The sequence below is a fragment of the Cnephaeus nilssonii genome (genome assembly GCF_951640355.1).
Source record: "Cnephaeus nilssonii genome assembly, chromosome: X".
Taxonomy (NCBI): domain Eukaryota; kingdom Metazoa; phylum Chordata; class Mammalia; order Chiroptera; family Vespertilionidae; genus Cnephaeus; species Cnephaeus nilssonii.
Window position 1 is genome coordinate 38,240,588 of NC_137071.1, and position 13,153 is coordinate 38,253,740.

Sequence of the window (13,153 nt, forward strand, 5' to 3'; positions counted from 1 at the left end):
CCATTGGTTATGCTTATATGCATGCATACAAGTCCTTTGATTGATCTCTTATCTTCCCCACCTCTCCCTAACCTTCCTGCTGTAATTTGACAGACTGTTTGATGCTTTACTGCCTCTGTATCTATCTTTTTGTTCAAGTTTTTGATGTTCTTTATTATCCATAAATGAGTGAGATCATGTGGTATTTTTCTTTCATTGACTGGCTTATTTCACTTAACATAATGTTCTCCAATTCCATCCAGGTTGCTGCAAATGGTAAGAATTCCTTCTTTTTTATGGCAGCATAATATTCCATTGTGTAGATGTACCATAGTTTTCTGATCCAGTCATCTGCTGATGGGCACCTAGGCTGTTTCCAGATCTTAGCTATTGTAAATTGTGCTGCTATGAACATAGGGGTGCATATATCCTTTCTTATTGGTGTTCCCAGTTTCTTAGGATATATTCCTAGGAGTGGGATTACTGGGCCAAATGGGAGTTCCATTTTCAGTTTTTTGAGGAAACAACATACTGTTCTCCACAGTGGCTGCACCAGTCTGCATTCCCACCAGCAGTGCACGAGTGTTCCTTTTCCTCCGCATCCTCGCCAACACTTGTCGTTTGTTGATTTGTTGATGATAGCCATTCTGACAGGTGTGACATGGTACCGCATTGTTGTTTTGATTTGCATCTCTCGGATAATTAGTGACGTTTAGCATGTTTTCATGTGTCTCTTGGCCTTCCTTCTGTCTTCTTTGGAAAAGATTCTATTTAGGTCTGTTGCCCATTTTTTTATTGGATCATTTATCTTCCTTTTATTAAGTTGTATAAGCTGCCTTTAGATGTTGGAAATTAAACCTTTATCAGTGATGCCATTTGCAAATATGTTCTCCCATGCAGTGGGCTTTCTTGTTGTTTTGTTGATAGTTTCTTTTGCTGTAAAAAAGCTTTTTATTTTGATGTAGTCCCATTTGTTTATATTCTCTTTAGCTTCCATTGCCCTAGGGGCAGTATCGGTGAAGAAGTTCTTTTGGCATATGTCTGAGATTTTGCTGCCTGTGGATTCCTCTAGTATTTTTATGGTTTCCCGTCTTATGTTTAAGTCCTGTATCCATTTTGAGTTTATTTTTGTGTATGGCGTAAGTTGGTGATCTAACTTCATGTTTTTGCATGTATTTATCTGTCCAATTTTCCCAACACCATTTATTGAAGAGACTGTCTTTATTCCATTGTATGTTCATGCCTCCTTTGTCAAATATTAATTGAGCATAGTGGTTTGGGTCAATATCTGGATTCTCTATTCTGTTCCATTGATCTATATGTCTGTTCCTGTGCCAGTACTAGGCTGTTTTGGTAATAGTGGCTTTGTAATACAGCTTGAAATCTGGTATTGAGATCCCTCCTACTTTATTCTTCTTTCTCAGGATTGCTGTGGCTATTTGGGGTCTTTTTTATTCCAGATGAATTTTTGGAGAGTTTTTTCAAGATCTGTGAAATATGCCGTTGGTATTTTAATGGGGAATGCATTGAATCTATAGATTGCTTTGGGTAGTATGGACATTTTAATGATGTTGATTCTACCAATCCATGAACATGGTATGTTCTTCCACCTGTTTACGTCTTCCTTTATCTCTTTTTTCAGTGTTCTGTAGTTTTCCGTGTATAGGTCTTATACCTCCTTAGTTAAGTTTATTCCTAGGTATCTTGATTTTTTTGGTGCGATGGTAAATGGGATTGCCTTTTTAGTCTCTCTGTCTGTAAGTTCACTATTGGTGTATAGAAAGGCCATAGACTTCTTGGCGTTAATTTTGTATCCTGCTACATTGCCGAATTCATTTATTAAGTCTATTTGTTTTTTGACGGAGTCTTTCGGATTTTTTATGTACAATATCATGTCCTCTGCAAATAAAGACAGCTTTACTTGTTCTTTTCCAATTTGGATGCCTTTTATTTCTTCTTCTTGTCTAATTGCAATGGCTAATACTTCCCGTACTATGTCAAACAGTCAAACAAGAGTGGTGAGAGTGGGCATCCCTGTCTTGTTCCTGTTCTTAGGAGAAATGTTTTTAGTTTTTGTCCATTGAGTATGATGTTTGCTGTGGTTTTATCATATATAGCTTTTATTATGTTGAGGTATGAGCCTTCTATTCCCACCTTGTTGAGAGTTTTTATCAAGAAAGGGTGTTGGATTTTGTCAAATGCTTTTTCTGCATCAATTGATATGACTATGTGATTTTTATCTCACAATTTGTTTATGTGATGTATCACGTTTATTGATTTGCGGATATTGTACCATCCTTGCATTCCTGGGATAAATCCTACTTGGTCATGGTGCATGATCTTTCTGATGTACTGCTGGAGCCGATTTGCTAGAATTTTGTTGACGATTTTGGCATTTATGTTCATGAGGGATATTGGCCTGTAATTCTCTTTCATTGTGTTGTCTTTATCTGCTTTTGGTATTAGGGTGATGCTGGCTTCATAGGATTCATGTGGAAGTGTTCCTTCCTCTTTTATTTTTTGGAATAGTCTGAGGAGCATAGGTTTTAGTTCTTCCTTGAATGTTAGGTAAAACTCTCCTGTGAATCCATCAGGACCCGGGCTTTTGTTTGCCAGAAGCTTTTTGATGACTGCTTCAATTTCATCCATAGTTATTGGCCTATTGAGCTGTTTAGATTCTTCTTGATTGATTTTTGGAAGGTTATATTTTTCTAGGAATATGTCCATTTCCTCCAGGTTGTCCAGTTTGTTGGAATAGAGTTGTTTGTAGTATTTTGTAACAATCCTTTGTATCTCAGCGGGGTCTGTTGTTATTTCACCTCTTTCATTTCTGATTTTGTTTATTTGGGTCCTTTCTCTTTGCTTCTTGGTGAGCCTGTTAGAGGTCCATCAATCTTGTTTATCCTTTCAAAGAACCAGCTATTGCTTTTGTTGATCTTTTGTATTGTTTCTTTGGTCTCTATGTCATTTATCTCCGCTCTGATCTTTGTTATTTCCTTCCTTCTGGTTACACTGGGATTTTCTTGCTGCTCTTTTTCTAGCTCTTTGAGTTGTAGGGTTAGGTAATTTATTACCATTGTTTCTTATTTTTTGCAGTAGGCTTGTAGAGCTATGAACTTCCCTCTCAAGACTGCTTTCGCTGTGTCCCATATATTTTGGATTGTTGTGTTTTCATTGTCATTTTTTGCCATGATGTTTTTATTTCTTCCTTGATCTCTCTGGTGACCCAGTCCTTGTTTAATAACATGATGTTTAGTCACCATGTGTTTGATTTCTTTGGATTGTATTTATTGTAGTTGATTTCCAGTTTTATGCCACTGTGATCTGAGAAGATGCTTGATATAATTTCTATCTTCTTAAATTTGAAGAGACTTTGCCTGTGACCCAGCATATGGTCTATCTTTGATAATGACCCATGTGCACTTGAGAAGAATATATATTCTGTGGCTTTGGGGTGAAATGTTCTGAAGATGTCAATTAATTCCATCTGGTCTAGTGAGTCATTTAGGATTGCTGTTTCTTTGCTGATTTTTTGTTTAGTGGATTTGTCCAATGGTGATAGTGGGGTATTAAAGTCTCCTACTATGATTGTATTGCTATTAATCTCTCCATTGATATCCTCCATTAGTTTTTTTATGTATTTGGATGCTCCTATATTGGGTGCATATATGTTTACCAGAATTATTTCTTCTTGTTGGATTTCTCCCTTTAGTATTATGAAGTGTCCTTCCTTATCTCTTGTAATGGCATTTACTTTGAGGTCTATTTTGTCAGATATAAGTATTGCTACCCCAGCTTTTTTTTTCATTTCCATTTGCCTGAAAGATATTTTTCCATCCCTTCACTTTCAATCTGTGTGAGTCTCTTGTTCTGCGGTGGTCCTTTTACAGTATTCCCTTTAGCATTTCTTGCATTGCTGGTTTGGTGGTGATAAACTCCCTGAGCCCTTTTTTATCTGCAAAGCTCCTGATTTCCCCTTCAATTTTGATTGATAGTCTTGCTGGATATAGTATTCTTGGATTCAGTCCTTTGCTTTGCAACCCTTTGTATACCTCCTTCCATTCACTTCTAGGTTGTTGTGTTTCTGTTGAGTAATAATTTGACAATATGATGGGTGTTCCTTTGTAGGTAACTCTCTGTCTCTCTCTTGCCGACTTTAAGATTCTCTCTTTATCATTTATATTTGCCATTGAAATTATGACATGTCTTGGTGTGGGTCTTTTGGGGTTGATCCTGCTTGGGACTCTCTGTACTTGTGTAACTTTTATATTTCCCATATCCGGGAAGTTTTCTGTCATTATTTCTTCAAATAGTTTTTCTAATCCCTGCTGCTCTTCTTGTCCTTCTGGCAGCCCTATTATATGCATGTTACTTCGTTTCATGTTGTCCCGAAGCTCCCTTAGGCTTTCCTCCTGCTTTTTAATTTTTTTCTCCAATTGCTGTTCAGCTTGAGCTTGTTTCTGTACCTGATCTTCTAACTCACTAATTCGGTCCTCTGCTTCTTGTAGTCTACTGTTGAAACTTTCCATGGTGTTTTTGATTGTAGCTATATCACTTTTCATTTCTTCCTGATTCTTGCATAAGTTGTTGATCTTCTCATCCATCCAATGTATAAATTCCACGACTATTACTCTGAACTCCTTTTCGGTCATGTTGCAAGCTTCAGTTTCACTAATTTCCTTTCTTGGCGACTCCACATTTTCTTTCCTCTGTGAGTTATTTCGTTTCCCCATTCTGGCTATCACCAGAAAGCTCAAGCTTCCGTTTGCGTGGACCTGGGCCATGTGCTGTGGGGAATTCGCTCCACCCGAGTTTCACTGAAGTGCTCTGACACTAGGACGTGTGGCTGCCTTTGGTTGGTGGGAACCAGACTTACCCAGGGTCAGTGTCCCCAGTGTTCCGTATGGTCTCGTGTGCACACTTAGAATCAGGGGCCCTGTCTGCACCACACTGTTGGTATGTGCCGAAAATGAGATCCTTAGCATGTGCCAGGAGTCAGAGTTTCCCTGTGTCTGCACCAAGAATTGAGTGTCAGAGTCTCTGTTGCCTTGTGCGGTTTCTCGTTGAGAATCAGGGTCCCTGTGTGTGCATGCACCAACAATTGGAGTCACTGGCTCTTAGTGTGAATGCGCTGTGAGTCAGGGATCCCAGGCAGCTGTTTCCAGAGTGCCAAATTCCCTGAAGTGGAGCTGCGTCTTGTGTGTGCTCTCTCTACTGAGCCAAACAGGCTAGGGCGCACACTCTCAATTTCCTGAAGGTGAGCTGCCTCCGTGCACTCTCCCAGATTTCCCGAAGGGGGGCGGAGTCCGTCCTGCGCACCAAATTCCCCAAAGGGAAGCCCCTCTGTGCACGCTCTAAGATTCCCCGAAGGGGAGCTGTGACCCGCAAGCCAAATTCCCCCAAATTCCCTGAAGGGGAGCCCTCTGTGCGCCCTGACAGATTTCCCTAAGGAGGAGCGCGTCCCTGCGCAAAGCTCTGCAGCTTGGGCGAGGGGGGGGGTCTATCAGTTACTATGGTGCTATCAGTGCATGCCTGCAGGCACTCTGCAGCTTGGGCGAGGGGGCAGGTCTATCAGTTACTCTGGCGCTATCCGCGTCCCTGCGGGGAGTGGGATAGGCTCTTTGACTCACGGAAATCTGCCGGGAATTCTGGATTCTTGTTGTTTGTTGGTCTGAAGCTGTGATAGCAGTTCTCTGTGCCCAGTGGCTGCAGGGTCTTGGTTTGTGTCAGACGCCAGGATCCGAGTCTCAGGCAGCTCTGTTTCTCAGGATGGCGTGGTCTCCGCGTCCGCACCAGCCGCTGAGAAGTGTCCGCTTTGTGCATGGGGTTCCGCCGCCTAGGACTGCCTGGTTTGGACGCCCCTTGGAAGACCTGCAGAATCTAACTGACCCTAGCTCATACACACTCACACACCACACACGTCTACATTCTCCTCTATGGGTTCCTCATTCACACTCTCTCTCTCCCTACCTTCCTGCCGGTCGCCATCTTTTCCCTCAGTCTCCCCCAGTCATTGTTTAATAGCATGCTGTTTAGTCTCCATGTATTTGATTTTTTTGGATTGTTTTTTATTGTACTTGATTTCTAGTTTTATGCCACTGTGATATGAGAAGATGCTTGATATGATTTCTATCTTCTTGACTTTGAAGAGACTTTGCCTATGACCCAACATATGGTCTATGTTTGAAAATAACCCATGTGTACTTGAGAAGAATGTATATTCTATGGCTTTGGGGTGAAATGTTCTGAAGATGTCAATTAATTCCATCTGGTCTAGTGAGTCATTTAGGATTGATGTGTCTTTGGAAGAGAAAGAGGCTTCCAAAACTTTAGAAAACACCAAAGAAACAGGGCACTGGACTTAACATGGAAGCTATTGGTTTCATACAGGCGATGTTTTTGCTTAGCCCCAGAAAGTCACATGGGCCTAAATTAGACAATAGTCTGTAAAATACACTTGTCTTTTGTGATGAGAAGTCACAAATCACAGAATATAACATACTTTTACTTGCACTGACATCTAAACAAGATGTGGACTGCTGTGACTGGTGACAAAACCAATGCTTCCTATTTAAGGGGAAAGACAGACTTAGTCTCTCAGCCAGGGAATCAGGGAAGATATATTCTGTATGGCTTCTTTGAAAAGTCAGATTATTAGCTGTTACTTAGCTTTGTTATGTTGGATTGTTTTATTATTACCGTGAGGAATTTGTCATTCTATTAACTGATTTAATAATTAATTAATTTATAAAAAAGTTTCCATACATAATTTCTCCCACACGCATGGCCACAAGCACAGACACAGAGCCTGCCTCATGCTTAGAATATAATAAGCAGTAATTCCAGGCCAGTGAAACTTGCGTAGGAAACAAGCAGATGTCAGATTACTGAATGAGAAAGTGACAGGTGGTTAAATGCCTTCCTATTTAAGTGAAGCACTCACATTAGAATGGAATTTCTACTTAGTGAACTGGAAGGGTAGGACAGGGGCAGAGGGAGTCACATTTCTTTCACAGCCTAGGTGCTATATGAGGGTATGAAATGAAAGCCATTAATAGACATGTTTTTCTAGTACACCCAAGAAGTTTCTTTCTGTAGTTTATTCTCTGTCACTAGGCTCCTGACTATAGATAGCTACTGGGTTTTTACAGTGAATAAATATTTTAATCCCACTGAACTTTGTTCCTCTCTTATATTTTTCAAATCCAACTGTAAAACAGGGAAGTGTTATTGAAAAATGTTGAAAAATAAAATGAAAAACAACCAAACAAATGACCTCACAGACATTTAAGCTGTAATTGATTCCATTGTGTTAGTTTGTCAACAAAATAAGACAGACTTTAAACATTTTTTAGTAATATCAGTGTTGTTCCTTACCAATTCTCAGTTTAGAATTATATTGAAAAGTCCTTGGCACAACTGTTTAATTTTGTTTTAGATCTAAGAAATAAGGTTTGGTACCATGTACTGTCTTTGTTCAGGTCTATAAAAATACATCTGAATAGATCCAGAGACAGAGAAGCATCAGACAGACCGTCAAACTTCAGAGGGAAGGCAGGGGAGGGTGGTGGTGGTGATGGTGGGGTAAGAGATCAACCAAAGGACTTGTATACATGCATATAAGTGTAACCAATGGACACAGACACTAGGGGGGTGAGGGCATGTGCTGGGGGGTGGGGGTGGCCAGGGAGAGGTCCATGGGGGAAAAAGGATACATATGTAATACTATATGTAATACTTTAAACAATAAAGGATTAAAAAAATACATCTGAGACTCTTAAACTATTTATAGGACTTCCAAAATGATTATATTGTGCTATTTGCCTTTTTCCTTTTCCTGAAGAAAAAAATTAACACACTCTATTTGGAATATCATTCTGATTAACTGACTGTAAAATTTATATTGAGATATAGTGCAAGACCCTGGGTATAACTAAGACACAGAATAAACTCATTTGTGGCAGATGATTGGTACTGTCACCCTTTTTGACATCTTCCTTCACAAAGCCAGGTTAGATGGAACAGCCAAATCAAAATTACTTGTAAAAATCACATTTTTTTCCAGAAGTAAGAAGTCAAATGAGAAAAAATAATCTCCCGATTTAGGTTATATAAGCCAATGACCAAATTGTGGAAATGGAAGGATCAGAGAAGATACAATAGAAAATCACCTTATTGTTTTAAAATAACAGGAAAAAAGCTACTACCGAAAAGAGGTAAAAATGGTCCCTACTTATAAATGGAAAAGATTCAAATGAATTAGTTCTTTAAAAACACATAATTTAGCACTTCCCAGACTGTGGGAATCGGGCACGGAGCCCACGCCATCTTGAAGGGGAGAACTGCCTTTTCTAGGAACTCATCAGCACAACCACCCAGATAGGCCTTGGAACTGCCCTCGACCCAGCAGCCACTCCAGCCAAAATCCTGCTGTCCCACCCCCAGACCCACAGACCCTGGGACCTCCACCTCCAAAGGTGCACCACTCAGCAGCAGTAAGTACATCTTCCCCCCTCCCCAGAGGCAGAACTCTGCACACCACATTCGCGCATTTCTAGTGCGCAGGCATCCAGGGCACACCACTCTGTAGGCAGCACCTGGGAACCACTGGGAGGCCCCACTGGGTGTGATTTTGTACAGACAAGGGCGCACTTCCCCGTAGTAGAAATTCTGAATTCCCACTTCCTGAATAACTGCCCACAGACACCCCAGCTGTGCAACTTCGGTGCTAGGGCCCCTCAGAGCGTGTCACAGCTCTGCGCCAGCAAACGCACCTCCACAGTCGTGCATTTCCAACAGGCAGGCACCCTGAGCACATCTATCCACAGGGCGCTCTTGAAAGCCACTGTGAGCTCTCGCTGGGTGGGGTCTTGGAAAAACAGGGATGCACTCCCCTCCAACCCCAACCCAGCAGTAGAAATTCTGAATGCACTCATCCTGGATACCTGTCCACAGATGCCTCAATTACACGGCTTCAGTGCCAGGGCCCTTCAGAGTGCTTCAGTGTGCATCGCTAGCAAACGCACCACGGTGCCCCTGTGAGCCACCACTGGGAACACATGCATATCCACCACAGGTGCAGCAGCAAAAGGTGAGTCTGCCCACCCCACAACTACAGAACTCTGGACACCACAGTCATGTTTTTCCAGATCACAGGCCCGCTGAGCCCCATCACCCCAACAGATGGTTCCTCGGGGCCACTGTGAGTCCCCGTTAGGCATGCATGATTTCAATCAAGGGTGCAAGGCAGCAAAAATTGGGACATGCCCCTCCACGGCAGCTGACTTCTAGACACTGCAGTTGTACCTTTCCAGCTCGAAGGCCTACATCAAGACAACACAAAAAGCTCAAGTAGGGAGCTACACTATATTACCAAGCCCATGAGACCTGAGATATCACACTAGTAGCACCATCCCCAAAAGAACCTGGGTAGAGAAGCAATCGGATCTACAATTAAAACATTACAGGAAAACATGGGAAGACAAAAAAGCAACCTCCAAAGGAAAGAAAAAGAGGAATCACCAGAAAGGGAGTTAAGTGTACTTGAGGCTAGCAACATACCAGAAAAAGAATTCAGAGTAACGGTTCGAAGGATGTTCAAACGGCTGGATAACAAATACACACAACTCAATGAGAATTATAAGGAGCTGAATGAGAATGTCACCGACATGAAAAGGAACCAAGAGGAGATAAAGAATGACATAGCTGCAATAAAGAACACAATGGAAGGCTTAAAGAGTAGACTAGAAGAGGCTGAGGACCACATCAGCGAATTAGAAGACAAGGTAGGAAAAAACACACAAACACAGCAGCAACTGGAAAGAAGACTTAAAAAGCAAGAGGAGAGACTAAGGGAGCTTTGGGACAACACAAAACACAACAACATTCGCATAATAGGGGTACCAGAAAGAGAGGAAGAGAAGCAAGGAATAGAAAACCTGTTTGAAGAAATAATGACAGAAAACTTCCCTGATATTGGCAAGAAAAAACTGTCCAAGAAGCACATAGAGTCCCAAACAAGATGAACCCCCAAAGACTGACACCAAGATACATCATAATTAAATTGGCAAACACCAACAACAAAGTAAGAATCTTAAAGGCTGCCAGAGAGAGATAGAAAGTTACCTACAAGGGTTCTCCTATAAGAATATCAATGGATTTCTCAACAGAAACACTCCAGGCCAGAAGGGAATGGAATGAAATATACAAAGTGATGCAAAGCAAGGGACTGAACACAAGAATACTATATGCAGCATGGCTATCATTCAAAATTGAAGGTGGAATCAGGAACTTCACAGACAAAAAGGGCTAAGAGAGTTTATCACTACCAAGCCAGTAATGCAAGAAATGCTAAAGGTACTGCTGTAAAAAGAAGAAACAGAAAGGCAAGAAGAAACACAAACATTAAGAATAAATATGACAACAAGCAAGTACTTATCAATAATAACATTAAATGTAAATGGATTAAATGCACCAATCAAAAGACACAGGGTAGCTAAATGGATAAGAAAACATGACCCATATATTTGCTGTCTACAAGAGACCAACCTCAGAACAAAGGATTCACACAGACTGAGAGTGAAGGGATGGAAAAACCTTTTCCAGCCAAATGGAAATGAGAAAAAAGCTGGGGTTGCAATACTTATATCTGATAAAATAGACCTCAAAGTAAAGGCCATAACAAGAGAAAAGGAAGGCCACTACATAATACTAAAGGGAGCAATTCAACAAGAAGATATAACTCTGGTAAACATATATGCACCCAATACAGGGGCATCCAAATACATAAAAAAAAAACTTCTGGAAGATATCAAAGGAGAGATTGATAGCAATACAGTCATAGTAGGGGAATTTAATACCCCACTGACACCACTGGATAAATCATCTAAACAAAAAATCAGCAAAGAAACAGCCATCGTAAATGACTCATTAGATCAAATGGACTTAATTGACACCTTTAGAACATTTCACTCCAAAGCTACAGAATATACATTCTTCTCCTGTGCACACAGAACATTTTCAAAGATAGACCACATATTAGGACACAGGCAAAGTCTCTTCAAATTCAAGAAGATAGAAATCTTAACAAGTGTCTCCTCAGACAATAATAGCAAAATTGGAAGTCAACTACAATAAAAAACAATGAAAAAAACCAAACCCTTGGAGGCTAAATAGCATGCTATTAATCAATGATTGGGTTACCAAAGAGATCAAAAAGAAGAAATTAAAAACATCCTGGAAACAAATGACAATGAAAACACAACAATCCAAAATCTATGGGACACAATGAAAGCAGTACTGAGAGGGAAGTTCATAGCTCCATAGGCCTACCTCAAAAAAAAAACAAGAAAAAATGGTAATAAATTATCTAACCTTGCAACTGAAAGAACTAGAAAGAGAACAACAAGAAAAGCCCACAGTAACCAGAAGGAAGGAGATAATAAAGATCAGAGCAGAAATAAATGACATAGAGAACAACAAAAAAAAAAATACATAAGATCAATGAAACCAAGAGCTAATTCTTTGAATGGATAAACAAGATTGATGAACCTCTAGTCAGACTTACCAAGAAACAAAGAGAGAGGGCACAAATAAACAAAATCAGAAATGAAAGAGGTGATGTAACAACTGACCCCACAGATATACAAAGGATTGTAAAAAAATACTATGAACAATTCTACCACAACAAATTGGACAACCTCGACAAAAAAGACACATTCCTAGAAAAATACAAGCTTCCAAAACTCAACCAGGAAGCTTCAAAAAACATGAATAGGATGATAACTACTGATGAAATTAAAACAGTAATCAAAAAGCTTCCAGCAAACACAAGCGCTGGACCAGATGGCTTCACAGAGGAGTTTTACCGAACATTCAAAGAAGAAATAAAACCAATCCTTCTCAGACTATTCCAAATAATTCAAAAGGAAGGCACACTTCCAAACTCTTTGTATGAAGCCAGCATTACCCTAATCCCAAAACCAGATAAAGACACCACAAAGAAAGAGAATTACAGGCCAATATCCCTGATGAACATAGATGCTAAAATCCTCAACAAATTTCTAGCAAACTGGATCCAGCATTACATTTGAAAGATCATACACCATGACCAAGTGGGATTTATTCCAGGAATGCAACACTGGTACAATATCCGCAAATCAATAAATGTGATACATCACATACACAAAGTTAGAGACAAAGATCACATAATCATATGAATTGATGCAGAAAAGGCATTTGACAACATCCAATACCCTTTTCTGATAAAAACGCTCAGCAAAGTGGGAATAGAGGGATCATACCTCAACATAATAAAAGCCTTATATTACAAACCCACAGCCAACATAATATTCAATGGGCAAAACTAAAACCATTTCCACTAAGAAGAGGAACAATACAGGGATGCCCGCTTTCACTACTCCTGTTCAACATAGTACTGGAAGTGCTAGCCACAGCAATAAAACAAGAAGAAGAAATAAAGGGCATCCAAATTGGAAAAGAAGAAGTAAAATTGTTATTATTTGCAGATGCCATGATACTGTACATAGAAAACCCTAAAGACTCCATCAAAAAAATATTAGACTTAATAAATGAATTAGGAAATGTAGCAGGATACGAAATTAATGCCAAGAAATCTATGGCATTTCTATACACCAACAGTGAACTTACAGAAAGAGAGACAAAGAAAATAATCCCATTTACCATCGCACCAAAAAAATTAATATACCTAGGAACAAAACTAACTAAGGAGGTAAAAGACCTCTACTCAAAAAACTATAGGACATTGAAAAAAGAGATAGAGGAAGACATAAATACATGGAGGAGCATACTGTGTTCATGGATTGGTAGATTCAACATCATTAAAATGTCCATACTACCCAAAGCAATCTATAGATTCAACGCAATCCTCATTAAAATACCAACAGCATATTTCACAGAACTAGAACAAACTCTCCAAAAATTCATCTGGAATAAAAAAGACCTCCAATAGCTGCAGTAATCCTGAGAAAGAAGAGCAACCTAGGAGGGATCTAAATACCAGATATCAAGCTGTATTACAAAGCCACTGTCCTCAAAACTGCCTGGTACTGGCATAAGAACAGACTTATAGACCAATGGAATAGAACAAAGAACCCAGAAATCGACCCAAAACACTATGCTCAATTAATATTTG